At 41.3% G+C, this 19,074-nt stretch overlaps 1 protein-coding gene across 1 annotated transcript in view; it reads left to right on the top strand.

Moving 5' to 3' along the window:
• Positions 1–19,074, top strand: part of KIAA1217 (KIAA1217 ortholog) — an 872,441-nt gene that overhangs the window by 475,733 nt on the left and 377,634 nt on the right. The window lies entirely within an intron of this gene.

The raw sequence follows: 19,074 nt of genomic DNA, 5'->3' as shown, positions 1-19,074 counted from the left end.
TTATCCTTGTTTGTATATGTCCTATCACAGAGTGTCCTCTTGGTGTATTCTAAAACCAACATTCTTTTTAAAAAAACCTACTACAGTTTCTTCATAATAAACATTGTCAATGATTTAAAAAAGAATATAAAATGGGACACTTTGCACAACAGTTTGGTAGTTTCTTAAAAACTTAAACACATATGATCCAGCAATTCCACTCCTAGGATTCACTTAAGAAAAATGAGTGTATAAAAATATACCTGGGATTTGTTTTAACAGTTTTGAAGGCCGGGGCTGGTGGCTCACATCTGTAATCCCAGCACTTTGGGAGGCTGAGGCGGGAGGATCACGAGATCAGGAGATCGAGACCATCCTGGCTAACATGGTGAAACCCTGTCTCAAAAAAAAAACCAAAAAATTAGCTGGGCATGGTGGCAGACCCCTGTAGTCCCAGCTGCTCAGGAGGCTGAGGAAGGAGAATGGTGTGAATCCAGGAGGTGGAGCTTGCAGTGAGCTGAGATCACGCCACTGAGCTCCAGCCTGGGTGACAGAGCGAGACTTCGTCTCAAAAAAAAAAAAAAAAAAAATAGTTTTGAAGTTTTAGGTTTTACATTTAGGTCTATGATATATATAGTGTCTATGATACATATTTAGGTCTATGATATATATATAGAGTTTTTATCTGGTGCAAGATACCCATTGAAGTTTGTTTCCTTCTTTGATATCTAATTGTTCTAGAACCACTTGTTGAAAAGCTTATTTTTTCCCCATAGAATTGCCTTTGTACCTTTGTCAAAAATCAGTTGTCTATATAATATTAGTGTGGGTATGTTTCTGGATTCTCTAGTCTGTCCCATTGATCTATTTGCCCATCTTTTCTCTGTTAATTCCATGCTGTCTGGATTATGATAAATGCATAAGGCATGACGTCAGATAGTGTTAGTTCTCTAACTTGGCTCTTCTTTTTCAAAATCGTTGCGGCTATTCTAGGTTCTCTCCAATTAATGAGCATTTTAATATCATTTAACAAGCATTTAATAATATCTTGTCAATTTCTACCAAAAAAAAGCCTTCTGGAATGTTTATAGGAATACATCAATTTAGGCAAAAATGATATTTTAGCAATATTAATTTTTCCAACCTAAGAATGTGGCATATATCTCTCCATTTATTTAGGACTTCTTTAACTTTTTAAGCCATATTTTATACTCTCAGTGTACATATAGTACATATATTTGTGAAATTTATCCTTAAGTATTTCAAGTTTTTGATGCTATATGAATGGTATTTTTTTCTTAATTTCAATTTTCAATTGTAAAAAAACCTTGTTACTTCAAACTTGAACGCTGTGTTTCCATAGGGAACAGTAAAACAATAGTTCCCCTCTTCTGTTTTGGCTCCTATCTCTCTAAAGAAGTTCTACAAATGGATTTTCCTCTCGGCCTTTCAAACTAAATGCCAAGAGTCCTATAATGAGGCTGAAAATGTGACCATATCGCCCAGAAGGAGCTAACTGTGCTGTCCTCTTTTGCAAAAGCAGCTGAATAAATTGAGTATATTAGAGACACAAATTTCTAGGACTTGTAAGGATTCTGTCAAAAATGTGTAACAGGGATGAATTACTCTTGCCCTGAGAACTTCAACTTTTGCACTTCCTGACTTTGCTATGGCTAAAATTGAAATACCAAAGTGGTATTCCCCAAAGTGTTTGAATTTAATAGCATTAATGACTAGGCCCCTACAAGTCTATAAATTCTTATTCGAAAAGTCAGCTATTCTATTTGTACTTTCTGGGAGTGCTTGGCTTTTAGTTTCCTACCTGTAAACTTTTCAAAAAGCAAATAACCTCACCTCAGACATCAAGTCCTTGTAAGGAGTGAGTGAGCAACCCTACCTCCCTAAAGAAACAGCTATACTCAGGAGAAGTCTTGTAGTTTAAATTTAGCTGGGTCTTATCTCCTTCTATTCCATTGAACTATTATGCTCTCAGAGCCATGGGGGAAGATGTTCTGGTAAACTCCTTCACCATAAAATGTTAAGAACACAGAGCAAGTTAACACTTCTAAGACCATCCGCATTTCAAAAGACAGTAATTCTACTGTACAGGCATTCATGGTAATGGTGGGTTTCAGGCATTGTGGGAAGGAGAGACAGAACAGCAAGAGAGCCTTTCAGCATCCCCTGTGATGTCATCGTTAGTCATGCCTTTTAGATGATCTGGTCCAACCTTCACCTCTGACTTTGTAAACGCTGGGCTCTACCTCCTGAAATACACTATTAACACACACAAGACTTTTCTGTCCCTGTGTCTTCAACTATGTGACAATGGATCATGGATTTTGTTTTGTTTTGTTTTGTTTTACTTTCCACACAGGAAAGTTGAGAAGATATAAAGATACAAAGTTATAAGGATATAAAGATTTAAAGATATAAGTTGAGAACACAATACTCAAAGTCTCAATAAAGAAAGTTCAAGTCTAGGTTGAGTTGACGTTGTTACCATTATTCAACCCCTTCCTTACCACCCCAGCCTCTCAGGCACTGGCATTATTCGGTGACATTGATTAAGCCTCCACTGTTAAAGCTTTGAAAGTCCCTTATCTTTGAGATTCAATGTTGGGAGCCAGGAAGGACACCCATAGAGACAAGAGGAATGTAGAACCAAGCTCAGCTCTTCTCCTGAATGAGGGATAATGGTTCAAAGTAGATGGATAAGAAATGATATGAGCTAGATAGAATCACTTTAGAAAAGCTTTATGAATCTGATGAGCTCAAACTTAACAATGAAGAAGGAAACAGATGCAGTCTAGCAGAAAAACAAAGGAGGTATATCTGAGGTGCTCAATGATGCTTTCTAGACCCAAAGCACACCAGCACAAATAAATCCCACTCCCTAAACTGCAAGTATTTTGAAGTGTCCACAGCCCTGGAACTGGTTAAGAAAATATCAAATTTGGGTTCAAAGGTACTTTCAAAAATCCTTTCTACAGAATCCAGAACAAACTTGTAACAGGGCAGGGAAAGAACAGCCTCTGGAAATTTCCAGTCCTTCAAAAGCGTAAGACAGCAGCAGGAGACTGTGCATGTTTAAAGGAAGTCTGCCTAAAGCCATGCTTTGTATTCACTCTTCTCTGTGAACATCAAACTGCTGCCATGCCTTTGTTGCAGTTTTGCCAAGGGAAGTTGAGCACAGGCTAACAGCCTCCATGAATTGTCCTTGAGGAGGTGTTGTTGGCATTTGGCAGAAACATTCTCCAACTTCTTCATCCCTGTGGCAGAGCCTGAGCTCAGGCAGGCCCTGGAGCAAGCAGGTGCTTGTCTCTCCCCTGTGCAAGGAGTGAGAAGGTAGCATTGTCACTAAGTAATGCAGCGCATCACGTGGTACCTAGGATGATTTCAAGGAATTAAAGCACAATGCCTATATTAGTTATCTGTTCTGCACAAAAAATTGCCCACCAGAATAGCAACATGAACCATCAATTTTTATTATCTCACAGTTTCTGGATGTTAGGAATCTGGGAGCAGCCTAGCTGGGTGGTTCAAGCTCAGGATCTCTTGTGAGATTGCAGTCAAGCTCTTGGCTAGGGCTATAGGTGTGTGAGGCTAAAAGATCTGTTTCCAAGCTCTCTTATGTGATTGTGGGCAAGACTAGTTTCTTGCTGGCTGTTGGCTGAGTGTCTCACTTCCTTGCTATGTGGGCCTTTCCAAAGGCTGCCTGAGCAATTTCATGACATAGCAGCTGGCTTTCCCCTGAGGACATGATCCAAGAGAAAAAGACCAATATGGCAGCCACAGTCTTTTACAATCCATCTTGGAAATGACATGGAAACAATAACTTCTGTTATATTCTGTTGGTCATACAGACCAATTCTGGAACAATGTAGAAGGGGAGTGTCAGGAAGCAGGCATCACTGGGGACCCTCTTGGAGGCTGCCTACCACACCTCTCATCTAACAGCACTAAGAACACAGTTGGCCCCAGCCTTTCATATGATGTATATCAGGCAACACTTTTTAGAGGTACTGCAATGCAGTGGCAAGACTAGTAGACTGCTAGTAAAGAGATTTGGATTCAAGTTCAATTCTGACAATTACAAATGCTCTGTGTCTTTGGGATGCTGCTTAACCTTTTTGCACATCTGTTAGCTCATCTGTAAAATGAGACTATTGTCATTAATGGCTTCAAGGATGTCTCTCAACTCTCAAATTCCATCTCTTCATTCCTATTTCTTAATTGCCATTAAGAAATATGCCATTTCAGGCATGAAAGTTATGAAGGTGATTTTGTTTTACAAAATGGGCAATTTTCCAATGAGTTTCCCTTGTTTTAAAGTAATAAACCAACTGGAGAAACAGCACCCTAGAGTTTCTTGAAGCTTATTTCTTTTCCGTTCATTATTCATACTTTAGTAACTACACCTCACAATAACATACTGTTATTTGTATGATGCTTTAAAGTGTAGTACACATGTTTTATATGTGCAAGTGAATTCATCTGTAAACCACATTAGGAAGGTATTAGGCTCGGAAAGCCTTCCAGCTTCATTTTCCCATTACCTAGTGGCTGATGTTTGCATGGGTGGCAATTTGGCCAGAACTACAATAGCCTTCTAATAAAGACACTCCCAGGCACACGGCCCAAATAGATGGGTGAAAAAGGCTCCCTCCTGTCTAAAATCTCTAAGTCTAAGTGAGGCACAATGACACATACCTGTAGTCCCAGCTACTTGGGAGCCTGAGCTGGAAGGATCACTCACTATGTTGCCCAGAAGTTTGAGTCCAGCGGGGGCAACATAGTGAGACCCTGTCTGTAAAATTAATTAGTTTAATTAAATAAAAAATAAATTTCTAAGTCTAAAGAGACAGCTGCAGTGGCCTACCATATATAGAGTAGACTAGCAATGGAATGAACAGTGAACTTTTCATCTCCTGTACTAGCCTAGAGTGAGCTAAGGACAGGGGACAACCTCTTGGGAGATTGAACTTCTAAGATGAGAATAGGAAAGCCACCCAGATGCTTATCATTTAATTCCTTGAACAAGATGAACAGGCTACCGCCCCAGGACCTTTGTACTTGCCCTGCCTGGGAATCACTTAGGTTCAGTTCAAGGATCACATTTTCAGATTAGCCTTCTCTAGCCACCAATCTTTTTTTTTTTTTTTTTTCTAGTCTTAGGTATTCTTTTTTTTTTAATTGTACTTTAAGTTTTAGGGTACATGTGCACAATGTGCAGGTTTCTTACATATGTATACATGTGCCATGTTGGTGTCCTGCACCCATTAACTCGTCATTTAGCATTAGGTATATCTCCTAATGCTGTCCCTCCCCCCTCCCCCAACCCCACCACAGTCCCTGGAGTGTGATGTTCCCCTTCCTGTGTCCAAGTGTTCTCATTGTTCAATTCCCACCTATGAGTGAGAACATGCGGTGTTTGCTGTTTTGTCCTTGTGATAGTTTGCTGAGAATGATGGTTTCCAGTTTCATCCATGTCCCTACAAAGGACATGAACTCATCCTTTTTTATGGCTGCATAGTATTCCATGGTGTATATGTGCCACATTTTCTTAATCCAGTCTATCGTTGTTGGACATTTGGGTTGATTCCAACTCTTTGCTATTGTGAATAGTGCCGCAATAAACATACGTGTGCATGTGTCTTTATAGCAGCATGATTTATAGTCCTTTGGGTATATACCCAGTAATGGGATGGCTGGGTCAAATGGTATTTCTAGTTCTAGATCCCTGAGGAATCGCCACATTGACTTCCACAATGGTTGAACTAGTTAACAGTTCCACCAACAGTGTAAAAGTGTTCCTATTTCTCCACATCCTCTCCAGCACCTGTTGTTTCCTGACTTTTTAATGATGGCCATTCTAACTGGTGTGAGATGGTATCTCATTGTGGTTTTGATTTGCATTTCTCTGATGGCCAGCGATGATGAGCATTTTTTCATGTGTTTTTTGGCTGCATAAATGTCTTCTTTTGAGAAGTGTCTGTTCATGTCCTTTGCCCACTTTTTGATGGGGTTGTTTGTTTTTTTCTTGTAAATTTGTTTGAGTTCATTGTAGATTCTGGATATTAGCCCTTTGTCAGATGAGTAGGTTGCGAAAATTTTCTCCCATTTCCTAGGTTGCCTGTTCACTCTGATGGTAGTTTCTTTTGCTGTGCAGAAGCTCTTTAGTTTAATTAGATCCCATTTGTCAATTTTGGCTTTCGTTGCCATTGCTTTTGGTGTTTTAGACATGAAGTCCTTGCCCACGCCTATGTCCTGAATGGTATTGCCTAGGTTTTCTTCTAGGGTTTTTATGGTCTTAGGTCTAACATGTAAGTCTTTAATCCATCTTGAATTAATTTTTGTATAAGGTGTAAGGAAGTGATCCAGTTTCAGCTTTCTCCATATGGCTAGCCAGTTTTCCCAGCACCATTTATTAAATAGGGAATCCTTTCTCCATTGCTTGTTTTTGTCAGGTTTGTCAAAGATCAGATAGTTGTACATATGTGGCATTATTTCTGAGGGCTCTGTTCTGTTCCATTGATCTATGTCTCTGTTTTGGTACCAGTACCATGCTGTTTTGGTTACTGTAGCCTTGTAGTATAGTTTGAAGTCAGGTAGCGTGATGCCTCCAGCTTTGTTCTTTTTCTAGCCACCAATCTTAAGTGATATCCTCTCCCCTACAGGCATTGTCTGCCATACCCTATTTTACTATCTTGGTAGCCCTATCTAAAATCATCTTACTGGTGTACCTGTTTCAAGAGTTCACCTCCAATAGAGTGTAAGCTGTCTGAGAGAGGTAACCCCATCTATCCTGGTTACTGCCACATCTCCAGTGCCTGGAATAGTTCTTGGTGTAGAGTGGGCACTCAGTAAATATTTGTTAAATGGATGAATGAATTGGTCAGTCTGAAAAAGCTCGTAGTTTGATGTATGTAAGTTTCAGGAGATACTTAGATAGTAGTGGAAAAGAATATCAAATGGACCTATTTTCTGTTCCCTTGGAATGGGCAAGTAGGGGTGAAATCTGAGAACAAAGAGACTTCTGTATCCCACAAAATTAAGATAACCCCCAACAACTGGGAGCAGACACCTCCCTCAGGGATTCTAGGGGGAAAGGCACTGCTATCAGAACCAGTTGTGTCCCAGGAAGAAAAGAAGAAGAGAGAATAATATTTGTGGACTATTTGGGACCACTCAATGGATGCCATGCTCACTGTGACAGGGGATACTCTTCCCTGGGGACAGGAAGTGTGCCTTCCCCTTCTTGAAGCCAAGGGAAGATTGCATTGAAGAGAAGAGTGCTGGCAAAAGTGGAAGACTGGTACCTCTTTGGCTGGGCGGATGTCTGCTTAGGGAGCAAACCAACAGTTCAGTTCCTGAGCTTTGTTAACCTGGGGAAAAGCAAATAAGAGAAAAATGGCAGAGTAAAGCAAAGAGAAGTGGCCAGGAAGCCAACTGTACTTACACTGCATGGCATGGCAAGGATGGCGGTGATTCCCACATAGACCATAGACAGGCTGGTGCCATCTTGAGAGTTCTCCAGCAGCTGACAAAGCTCCCGAGTTTCTCAGAGGATGCACTTGTATGTGTAAGGTTGGAAGAGTATTGCTGGGAATGGGACAAGTTGAATAGGACCCTGACCTCTCACCTCCAGGAACTGTCCGCACCCTGGTCTGGCACCCAAGATCCACATGTGGATGCCGTCACACAAGACATGCTAAGAATGTGTCAGTGTTAGTGCAAGATGCAAAAAACAGAAAACAAAAACCACCCAGAGAGGATTCGCCCAATCCCTCTCCACTGATCCAGACCCACCAAGGAGCAAGATTTTGAATGGAGGTGGAGGTGGAGGACCTAGAAGCAGAACGTTTTCTGTACCCATGGGGTATACCCTGAGCCATCACCCAGCCTGCACCAGAGAAAAGGAAGAGATTAGATTTAAGTTGGATACAAATTCGAGTTTTCAACGGGCCCAGACTTTTTGTAACTCCAAGTGACCAGAAGTTTATAGGATCTTGCTCAGGTATCATTAAGGAACAGGAAAATGGTATTTGACAGGGCATGGTTGAAGGCCATAACTGGAAAAATTAGACAAATGAAACCATTTCATATTTTCATCACTGAGTTCAAACTACCAGTCTCCTAACTAGAGCAGAAAAAAGGCAGTTTGCTGAACCTTTAGCAAGAGAGTTCTTCAGGCATTTGATTTATCTTTGGGTGAACTTTGCTGGCTTTTATCAGAGGCCGAGGTAACAAGACAGTTTATAAAAAGCAAGACTCAAGACACACCCTTGGTGCTGTAGACTCAGTTGCCTTTCTTCTTCCATGCTCCATCCTCCTCCCCACCTCCAATTTTGTAAGAGTCAAGAAAGAAAAGGATTAAAAATTTATTTTTTGAAAGTCATTTTTCTGCAGCTTCGAAGGACTTTTCAGACCTTTGGACAAATCATTTTTAAAATTTCAAGGATACTTTTTAATAAAACTGAGTGATTGAAAAGAAAAACACCACCCTCATTTCCTCCTTCCTTGATAAATAAATCACCTTAATAAAGAAATCACCTGTGAGATTGTTTCTCAGTGGGTGCACAATCTAGGAAGGCATGTCCTGTGGCTGTTGAAAACTAGATTAAAAGAAAAGGCACAGAAATTCACGTTAAGAATAACCTCTGTTGTTGATTAACGGGTACAAATATACATTTAGACAAAAAAAATAATATCTAGTGTTCAATAGATCGGTCAACATTATCAATTGTATATTTCAAAATAGGGGCCAGTCGTGGTGGCTCACTCCTGTAATCCTAGCACTTTGGCAGGCCAAGGCGAGTGGATCACTTGAGGTCAGGAGTTCAAGATGAGCCTGGCCAACAAAGTGAAACCCCATCACTACTAAAAATACAAAAATTAACTGGGCGTAATGGTGCATACCTGTAATTCCAGCTACTTGGGAGGCTGAGGCACAAGAATCACTTGAGCCTGGGAAGCAGAGGTTGCAGTGAACTGAGATCATGCCACTTCACTTCCAGCCTGACTCAGTCTCAAATAAAAAATTAAAAAATTTAAAAAAGCTAGAAGGGCATAATTCAGATGTTCCTAGCATATAGAAAACATAAATATTTAAGGTAATGGACATCCCAATTACCCTGATTTGATTATATGGATGTATCAGATTATCACATGTGCTACAAAACTATGTACAGCTATTATGTATCAACAACAAAAAAATTAATTCATTTTTTAAAAAAAGAATTTTGATCAGAAGAAACACATTTCGGGTGCTGATAGCTGGAGAAGAAAGCTACTTTGGAAAGGGATGACAATAAATAAGTTAAAAGTTAAGTATATAGCTTTGGGTTTCACATAATCTCTTTTTAAAAGGAAGATACATTTCCCGAATGATTAAAAACAGGAAACACACTTACTTTTTTAAAAAAGATATTGAATGACAGTCAACTGGTAAGATTCCTTTCTGCTTGGACTTCTCTAGTCTTTGTTTTAGGTTGTCTCTCCTTTTGCAAATTCCTTTTATCTTTCTGATAAAAAGCACTGAATAACAAAATAACACTTACTTAGAAATGTTAGAAAGGTTTGGTGTGTGTGTGTGCGTGCGCGCGCATGTGCGTGTGTGTGTACTTTAGATGTTACAAAAATATGAAGCAAACCAATGCCCTATATTTCTCCTCTCAGTATATTGTAGGATTCAAAGGTGTCATAGCATTGGTGAAATCATTTATTGGTAACAGCGCAAACTCAGGATGTCTTTATCTCTTTCCTGTAGTTCTCTACAACATGCGCAAAATAGAGCCCAAGATGTAACGGCCTGCTGTCCCTTTCTAGCAGTCAAGGGGTGATTATCTTGTAGAGGGACAGACCTAGGCCCTCTCACTTCTGAGAGCTAAGTGTTTTTCCACCTTTACCCAACTTGGACAACTGTGAAGAACTCAGTATCCTTCCATTATTACGTTTATAGTCATGAACAAAACTCTTTCCTCACTGACACTGCTCCCCTCCCTCACACAAACCCAATGTTTTCTAGTGATCATTTAGAACAATATAGGCATGTCTTAGTCTGTTTTGTGCTGCTGTAATGGTATGCCACAGAGAAATTTATTGGCTCATGATTCTAGAGGCTGGGAAGTCCAAGATCAAGGAGTTGGCATCTGGCAAAGTCCTTCATGTTGTGTCATCCAGTGGTGGAAGGAGCAAGTGAGTGCAAGAAACCTCAAGATGGGGGCCAAACTCACTTTTATAACAAACCCAATCCTGAGTTAACATTACCCATTCATGAGAGCAGAGCCCTCATGAAAACATCTCTCATGAGGCCCCACCACCCAACACTATTGCACTGGGGGTTAGGTTTCCAATATATGAACCATGACCTCTGTTAATGGATAGAACATAAGGATTATAATTCTGGCAGATTCTTCACTCTCCAGATATTACTGAACTTGAATCCTGGGGATTGCTAGGGGTATGTGACACAAGGACATAAAAATTATAAGATTTGAATTATTCATCACAATGATAAAAATTATGACCATCAATTAAGTGCCTACTGGATGTCAGATCATAGAGGTATAGGTATATAATTTTTAATCCTAAAGCTTACTTACAAGGAGGGAATATTTTTTCAGACAAGAAAAACAGAGGCTCCATGAAAGTAGTAATTTGTCTAAGCATGCACAACTAGAAAATGGATGAAATGGGAGTCAGTCCTGAGTTTGACTACAGCATGGCATCTTTCCAAAGAAAACTCTTAAGCAGAAGCTGAAATGCAGCAGGACATTTCCTCTGTGCTATGGAGACCTTTTGTGAAACAGTGGGAGTGTGGATCGTTCTTTCCCTACATGGGACACCTACATTTTTCTTAAAAGAAACGTGACCAGCTGAATGGCTGATTATTTAAAAATTGGGTCCTTTTCTGTATGATAAAGTGAGGTAGGAGGAAAGAGCAGACTGGCCAATATATCAAAGGATTTCCTGACACTCCCCAGAAGCAGAAGACAGGCTGTCCCTGTTTCCTCTGTTCACTGAAGCCAGCCTCGGTTCTCTCCGGCCACTGTCTGACTTTATCAGTGTTCACACACATCAGCCTCAAAGGCTGTCCTACATAACAGAGCACCTTACCTCTCACTTCCTGGAGAAATTATTTTTCTTTTCTTCAGTAAAGGAAACTCCATAATCTAAAGAGGCCATTTTTCATCTGGATCATCAAGCAGTGGCTCTGAAGGTGTGTTTAAGTTCACTCTTAGGTGTGCTTGCCAAGCACACGATCTAGGTGTTGGCAGAGCACAGGGTCATTCAAGTGCATAATTCACAAGACTCTAGCTGCCAGCCAGTGGGACCTGGAGAACCAGGCAGAAAGCGCAATTGATATAATGAGCATAGTTAACCCTTCAGAAACATGAGATACAACAACATTTTCAAAAGTCTTCGACATGCCAAATTTTTGTGCTGTGCCCAATGTTGATCTTCATTTATTATTTATCTACTATCTTTCAATTGCCTGGAGCATTAAAGCTCAGAACTTTAAGGATGTCAGTAAATGTACCATTGCTTCTCATCACACTTGGCATAGAAGTTTATGAGGCCTCAATGTTTTGGCCCGTGCCTGTTCTTCCTGACCCATGCACCATCACTCAATTCTCATTCTCTCCATTCTAGTCCCAATGGCTTTCTTATCCCCAGTCACCCTCCCGCCCACCCTCTGAATAAGACCGCCATCAGCCTCTAGCATATATTCTGCTTTATCTTTCTTCACTGCATTGACCACTCATTGTTTACCATTGTCTTCACCACCAGAAGGCTATCTCTGTGAGGATAGGGAATTCGTTTTGTTCCCTGCCATAACTGAATACCTAATAGTTATCCAATAAATTAAAAATTCATGATGAATTAATGAATGAAGTGTAGATCTGGAAAAGATGGTTGTATTCAATCAGCAAGTCCATCAAATTCTGCAGAGTATTTAACTTGTCCCATGTTTGCTGTGCCAGGGTCTGTACAGCCCTCAGGCATCCTAGGTTGCCAGGACCCTTCCAAGGAAAAGGGTGCTTCTCTTAGACAAAGATGAGCTCCTCTCCCAGTCTGGGTCATCATCTGATTTCCATGGCAACCCGTATAAAGTGCCTCTGACCCTAGGCAATTTGTAGGACATAATGTATTCCCCACTCATAAAACAGTAAACAACAACAAAAAGAAAAAACACCTAAGCTCCCTAAATTACTATTTTGGAAGATAATTTATTAGTATCCAAAAAGCTTTAAGGGATATTTTTCATAAACAGGCTATATCTGATAGCAATGGTTGATTGTGTTATGTAAGTGCAGCTCTCTGCTAGCCATGGAAAATGTAGATTTTATGCTAGTAAAGAGACTACTCGTTGTGATTATCTACATACATCCATGCTTTATACAAAAACCCAAATTAAATTAAGAGTAACATTTTCCAATGCTAGTTTGTTTCTGTCCTAAATACAGCAGTGTTGAAAAGACTTTATTCTACATTCAATATTTTGCAGCACTGGTTGCTTTTTGCTGGGTAGTAAGTTGGGGCTTCAGAACAAGGAAATAAATAGACTCGCTCCTGAAAGGAGGAGAGGAAGGTGGGACTCCCAGGGGAAGCTGGCCTTTGTGTTTGATGAATGAGTCTTTTTCAAGTATCTCTGTTGTTTGGTTTTTTAAAGAAAACAGAGACACTCTCCAATCTGTTCCCAAGCTCATTGTGTGAAATTTGCCTCGTTTGGGAACTTCATTATTTTCCTGGCTGTGAAATATTGAGTCAGTGGGTTTTACAGGAATGCACTGTCTGGAGACATTCTGAGGGGAGGCTCTTTGACAACATCCCCCATACGAAGGCTAAGGATGGGTGCACAGTAAATAAGTCCAAAGTCAGTGATATAGAGAGGACAAAGGCAGTAGTGAATGGACATGATGGTCAAAAGACCCTCACTGCTTCTGATTCTATATAAATAATCTCCACTACCTCTACTGTTTATAGAGCAAAAGATTTAAGTTGCTGCCATTCATTTCTATTCTGAGTTGACTAGAAGTTTCCAAATCCAAATAAGTGCCCTATAAACTTGAAGAAAAGTCGGCATGGATTGAAAGTTAGAAACCTACAAAATAGTACTATGTGTAACTGTGAGATATCCTCCCTGGAACTGTCTTATGAGTGAAGGGGCCCACATCCTATGGGTGCTCTGGCTGTGACATACCCTTGAACGCATGCCCAGTTGGGCCTTTTCTGTTCAGGGATGTGTTCTGCCCAATAATGCCAAGTAGAAAAGCAAATTCCAATGTTGTTTTCTAAACACTCTATTTTCTCTAAATGGCATCAGCAAAACTAAGCCTTACTAACCCATAGGGGACACCTAAAAGCTTAGATTGGTAGGATCAATCTGCCAAGAGCAAAGAAGGCATCAAGCACTTCATTCACTCAAAGACATAATCAGAATTATCTTCAGCCAAATTAGATACTCCTGGAATGTGAGTGCTCAGAGCAAATGGGTTTGTGATGACATTGTCATCATGATCATCATCATCTTCATCATCAGCCTACAATGAATTTATAACACCAAAATACATGGCTCTGATAACAAAAGCAACAGGAACATTTTTATTGAAAAACTCTCATAAATAGGGAATATAGCATGGCTAGAAGGGACTCCATTAGTCTAGATATTTACAAAGTCTTCATGAAATTTTTAAAAATAAATGATCCTAATAAAAAGCATTGGAAACACCTAAAATTTTAAAAATTGAAAATGTTTAATTTCCAAATTACAATAAGTATTTTTAAAAGTTAATATTGTTTTTCCTTCAATAATAATGATGATCGGCTGGGCACGTGGCTCACGCCTGTAATCCCAGCACTTTGGGAGGCTGAGGCAGATGGATCACCTGAGGTTGGGAGTTCGAGACCAGCCTGACTGACGTGGAGAAACTCTATCTCTATTAAAAACACAAAATTAGCTGGGCGTGGTGGTGCATGCCAGGAGGATGAGGCAGGAGAATCACTTGAACCCAGAAGGCGGAGGTTGCAGTGAGCTAAGATTGCGCCATTGCACTCCAGCCTGGATAACAAGAGCAAAACTCCATCTCAAGTAAATAAATAAATAAATATAATGATGATCGACACCATAATCAAAAATCATAGCAAAAAGCTAGAAGTTACTGAAACCTTCCTGCAAACTAGGAACTGTAGGGAGGAATTTACACACATTGTCTTAATTTCATCCTCACAATATCCTCTGAGGTTGGGGCCATTACTATGCCCATTTAAACAAAGAAGAAACTGAGGCTTAGACATGGCAAACGGCTTGACAGAGATCATACAATTCATATGTGATGAAAACAAAAATTAAGCCCCAAACCTTGGCTATTATACTGAGAGTGTAATTCACACAGGGTAGTACAGAAAAGAAGATAATAAATTTGAAATTCTTGGTTTCTATTGAGACAGCAACCATTTAAATGGGGACTATGGGCTTTTTCTGTCTTGCCCCATCATGGTGGAAAAGGAGAAGAGATTTACAGGAAACGCTGTCAAATAATTTGTCACTCCTGGAGGAACCATTTTCCTATGACCACTATGCCACGAGGATATTCTTTCATGTCCAAATTCATAGAGACAAGATAGACTGCTCTGGGATTCCAAAGGGAGAAAGCATCTCAGTAACAATTCTGAGAAGCAGTTTGTGTAGTCCCTAAGAACACAAAAACCAGAGCCAAATTCTCTGGGTTCAGGTCTTGACCACAGTGCATCCTAGCTGAGTTATCTTAGAAAAGTTGCTTAGCCTCTCTGTGACTCCATTTTCCAATCTGCAGAACTGAGACAATAATAGTACCTATTTTACTGAGCCATTGTGAGATTAAATGAGTTAACATCTGTCCAGTGGTTAAACATGCTTAGCGCATAGTAAGACTATATAGGTGTTGGCCATCACTAGTACCAACGTTGAAATAACCTGTTGAAGATCTGAAGGACACAGTTGACCAGAGACATCAGCATTGTTCACAATTCCCTCCCTGTGCACAAGTTCAAACTCAGGCACTCCATGTATTTTGTTTTTACAGGTGTTTGGAATCTGCTTTTCACTTCTGTTTTCTCTCTTTGATCTGATACTTCAGACCTGCTCTTGACTGTCTGGCTCATTCTTAAGTGAACCGTGGACTGTTCCTTTGTTTTGTACCCAGAATTATAAGTTTCAATGAAGTTATTAACAGGACAATTCCCATAAGCATAACACTCTAAAGCAGGGGTCCCCAACCCCCAGGCCATGGACTGGTACTGGTTTGTGGCCTGTTAGGAACCAGGCTGCACAGCAGGGGTGAGTGGCAGGCCAGCAAGCAAAGTTTCATCTGTATTTGCAGCCGCTCCCTATCACCGGCATTACCTCCTGAGCTCCACCTCCTGTCAGATCACTGGTGGTATTAGATTCTCATAGGAGCACTAACCCTATTGCGAACTGAGCATGTGAGGGACACAGGTTTCATGCTCCTTATGAGAATCTAATGCCCGATAATCCATCACCGTCCCCTATCACCCCCAAAATGGGACCATCTAGTTTCAGTAAAACAAGCTCACTACTCCCACTGATTCTACATGATGGTGAGTTGTATAATTTTTCATTATATATTACAATGAAATAATAATAGAAATAAAGTTCACAATCAACATAACGCACTTGAATCATCCTCAGAACCACCCCCTGACCCTCATCCGTGTAAAAATTGTCTCCCACAAAACTGGTCTCTGGTGCCAAAAAAGTTGGGGACATCTGCTCTAAAGTTACCAAGACTTCTTAGATAATATCATAATAGTTACAGAATCTAAGACTTCCACTTCTAAAGAGATCATCTGGTTCAATCCTCTACCTAAAAGATGGTTCAACTTTATACAATAAAATATTGCCTAGACACTTAAAGTAGAAACTGATTCTAAAACTGGAATCGTTCCTAGATAATTCTAGAACTTCAAAAGCTTAAAATCCTGCCTGGTCCATAGGAAATGCTTAACAGTTATCAACTACCTTTTTAATAAGACTGCTAGTATTAGTTTGAGTAACCCAAATCTTTTTCCTCCAAAGACTGTGACTTCAAAAAAAGTCACGTTGCCTTTTAAATGTCCAAATTGCAAAGTCCAAGCTACATCTCTTTGCCATAAGTTTATCAATTTCCATGTGCCCCTCAGGCATTTCTGAATTTCCCATGGGGCTGTCTTGTACCCTCAGGAACATGTGCCTTGTGACACCTGCCATGTTCTCTTCCATCATGGAAATGCACCATTCTAATTCCAGTCGATCTCTGTGATGACACTGTCAAGTCTACTGCCTCCTGACTTCTGGAGAAGGGGCTCAAGTCTCAGCAGGGGTAAGACAAGGGCTTCATTGTGCATGGAGACAAGCTTTTCTGGAAGTTTTATGGAATGGCAATAGGACATGGAGTATGAGTTATCATTATTAACCCTGCCCAGTATCACTCAGAGACCACAAATGCAGGCCCTTCTATGTCTGTCTAGCTCTTGGCTTGCTGCCTTGCCACCTGGGCAGCTTGTCCTTCACCAAAAGGTGTGTCCCAGGTATCTCTGCACATCTCAGCATCCACACCAACCACATCAGACCCTAGGGGAGAGGAGAGTATTTTTCCCATCCAAACTATGTGCACATATGTGCATGCTTGTGGACACACACACACACACAAGTCTAAAGCTATACCTTGAAACCCCATTTCCTGTCACAGAAGAGGATTAACCAAGAAAGGCTTTGGGCTACCAAAAACTGAAAGTGGCAAGGAAGGATCCCCACCTAGAGGCTTCAGAGGGAGCATAACCCTCTCAACAACTTACTTTCAGACTTCTAGCCTCCAGAACTATGAGAAAATAAATGTCTCTTGTTTTAAGCAACTCAGTTTATGGTATTTTGTTATGGCAGTCCTCAGGAAACTAATCGAGGAACTACAGACTTTTTTAAATTTTTATTTATTTATTCATTTCAATAGATTGTGGGGGAGCAGGTGGTGTTTTGTTACATGAATAAGTTGTTTAGTGGTGATTTGTGATATTTTTGGTGCACCCATCACTGGAACAGTGTATAGTATACCCAATGTGTAGTGTTTTTGTTGTTGTTGTTGTTGTTGTTTTTGGAGATGGAGTCTCCCTCTGTCACCCAGGCTGGAGTGCAGTGGCATGAGCTCACCTCACTGCAACCTCTGCCTCCTGGGTTCAACTGATTCTCTTGCCTCAGCCTTCCAAGCAGATGGATTACAGGTGCACCACCATGCCTGGCTAATTTTTTTTTTTTTATTTTCAGTAGAGACAAGGTCTCACTATGTTGGCCAGCATGGTCTCAAACTCCTGACCTCAGGTGATTTTCCCACCTTGGCCTCCCAAAGTGCTGGGATTACATGCATGAGCCACCACACCCAGCCCAATGTGTAGTCTTTTATCCTTCATGCCCCTTCCATCGTTTTCCCGAGTCTCCAAAGTCCACTGAATCATTCATATGCCTTTGCATCCCTATAGCTTAGGTCCTTATAGTTTAGCATCCTTATAGCTTAGCTCCCACTTATCAGTGAGAACATACAATGTTTGGTTTTCCATTCCTGAGTTACTTCACTTAGAATAATGATCTCCAGTTCCATCCAGGTAGCTGTGAATGCCATTATTTCACTCCTTTTTATGGCTGACTGGTATTCCATGGTGTGTGTGTGTGTGTGTGTGTGTGTGTGTGTGTATGGTTTTTCATTCCTGAGTTACTTCAATTAGAATTATAGTCTCCAATCTTATCCAGGTTGCTGCAAATGCCATTAATTCATTCTTTTTTTTTGAGTAGTATTCCATTGTGTACGGAATTGGTGGGTTCTTGGTCTCACTGACTTCAAGAATGAAGCCACGGACCCTTGCGGTGAGTGTGACAGTCCTTAAAGATGGTGTGTCCAGAATTTGTTCCTTCTGATGTTCCGACGTGTTTGGAGTTTCTTCCTTCTAGTGGGTTCATGGTCTTGCTAGCTTCAGGAGTGAAGCTGCAGACCTTCGCGGTGAGTGTTACAGTTCTTAAGGTGGCACATCTGGAGTTGTTCATTCCTCCCGTCTGGAGTTGTTCATGCCTCCTTGTGGGTTCGTGGTCTCGCTGGCCTCAGCAGTAAAGCCACAGACCTTCACGGTTGAGTGTTACAGCTCATAAAGGCAGTGCAGACCCAAACAGTGAGCAGCAGCAATATTTATTGCAAAGAGTGAAAGAACAAAGCTTCCACAGTGTGGAAGGGGACCCAAGCGGGTTGCCACTGCTGGCTCGGGCAGCCTGCTTTTATTCCCTTATCTGGCCCCACCCACATCCTGCTGATTGGTCCATTTTACAGAGAGCTTATTGGTCCATTTCGCAGAGAGCTGATTGGTCTGTTTTGACAGGGTGTTGATTGGTGATTTTACAATCCCTGAGCTAGACACAGAGTGCTGATTGGGGCATTTACAATCCTCTAGCTAGACATAAAAGTTCTCCAAGTCTCCGCTAGATTAGCTAGACACAAAGCACTGATTGGTGTGTTTACAAACCTTCAGCTAGACACAGAGTGCTGATTGGTGCATTTACAATCCTCTAGCTAGACATAAAAGTTCTCCAAGTCCCCACTAGATTAGCTAGACACAGAGCACTGATTGGTGCATTTACAAATCCTTGGCTAGACATAGAGTGCTGATTGGTGCATCCACAAACCCTGAGCTAGACACAGAGTGCTGATTGGTGCATTTACAATCCTCCAGCTAGACATAAAAGTTCTCCAAGTCCCCACCCGGCTCAGGAGCCCAGCTGGCTTTACCTACTGGGTCCTGCACCAGAGCTGTGGGCAGAGCTGCCCGCCAGTCCTGCGCCATGCACCCACACTCCTTGGCCCTTGGGCGGTTGATGGGACCGGGCACTGTGGAGCAGGCGGTGGCACCTGTCAGGGAGGCTCAAGCCACGCAGGAGCCCACGGGGCAGGGGAGGCTCAGGCATGGCGAGCTGCAGGTCCCAAGCCCTACCCCATGGGGAGGTGGCTGAGGCCTGGCGAGAATTTGAGTGCAGCGCAGGCGGGCTGGCAGTGCTGGGTGACCTGACGCACCGTC

Source organism: Nomascus leucogenys, chromosome 18, assembly GCF_006542625.1.
Source record: "Nomascus leucogenys isolate Asia chromosome 18, Asia_NLE_v1, whole genome shotgun sequence".
Classification (NCBI taxonomy): Eukaryota; Metazoa; Chordata; class Mammalia; order Primates; family Hylobatidae; genus Nomascus; species Nomascus leucogenys.
The sequence above is the reverse complement of the archived record's forward strand: the minus strand, read 5'-3'. Positions and strand labels throughout refer to the sequence as shown.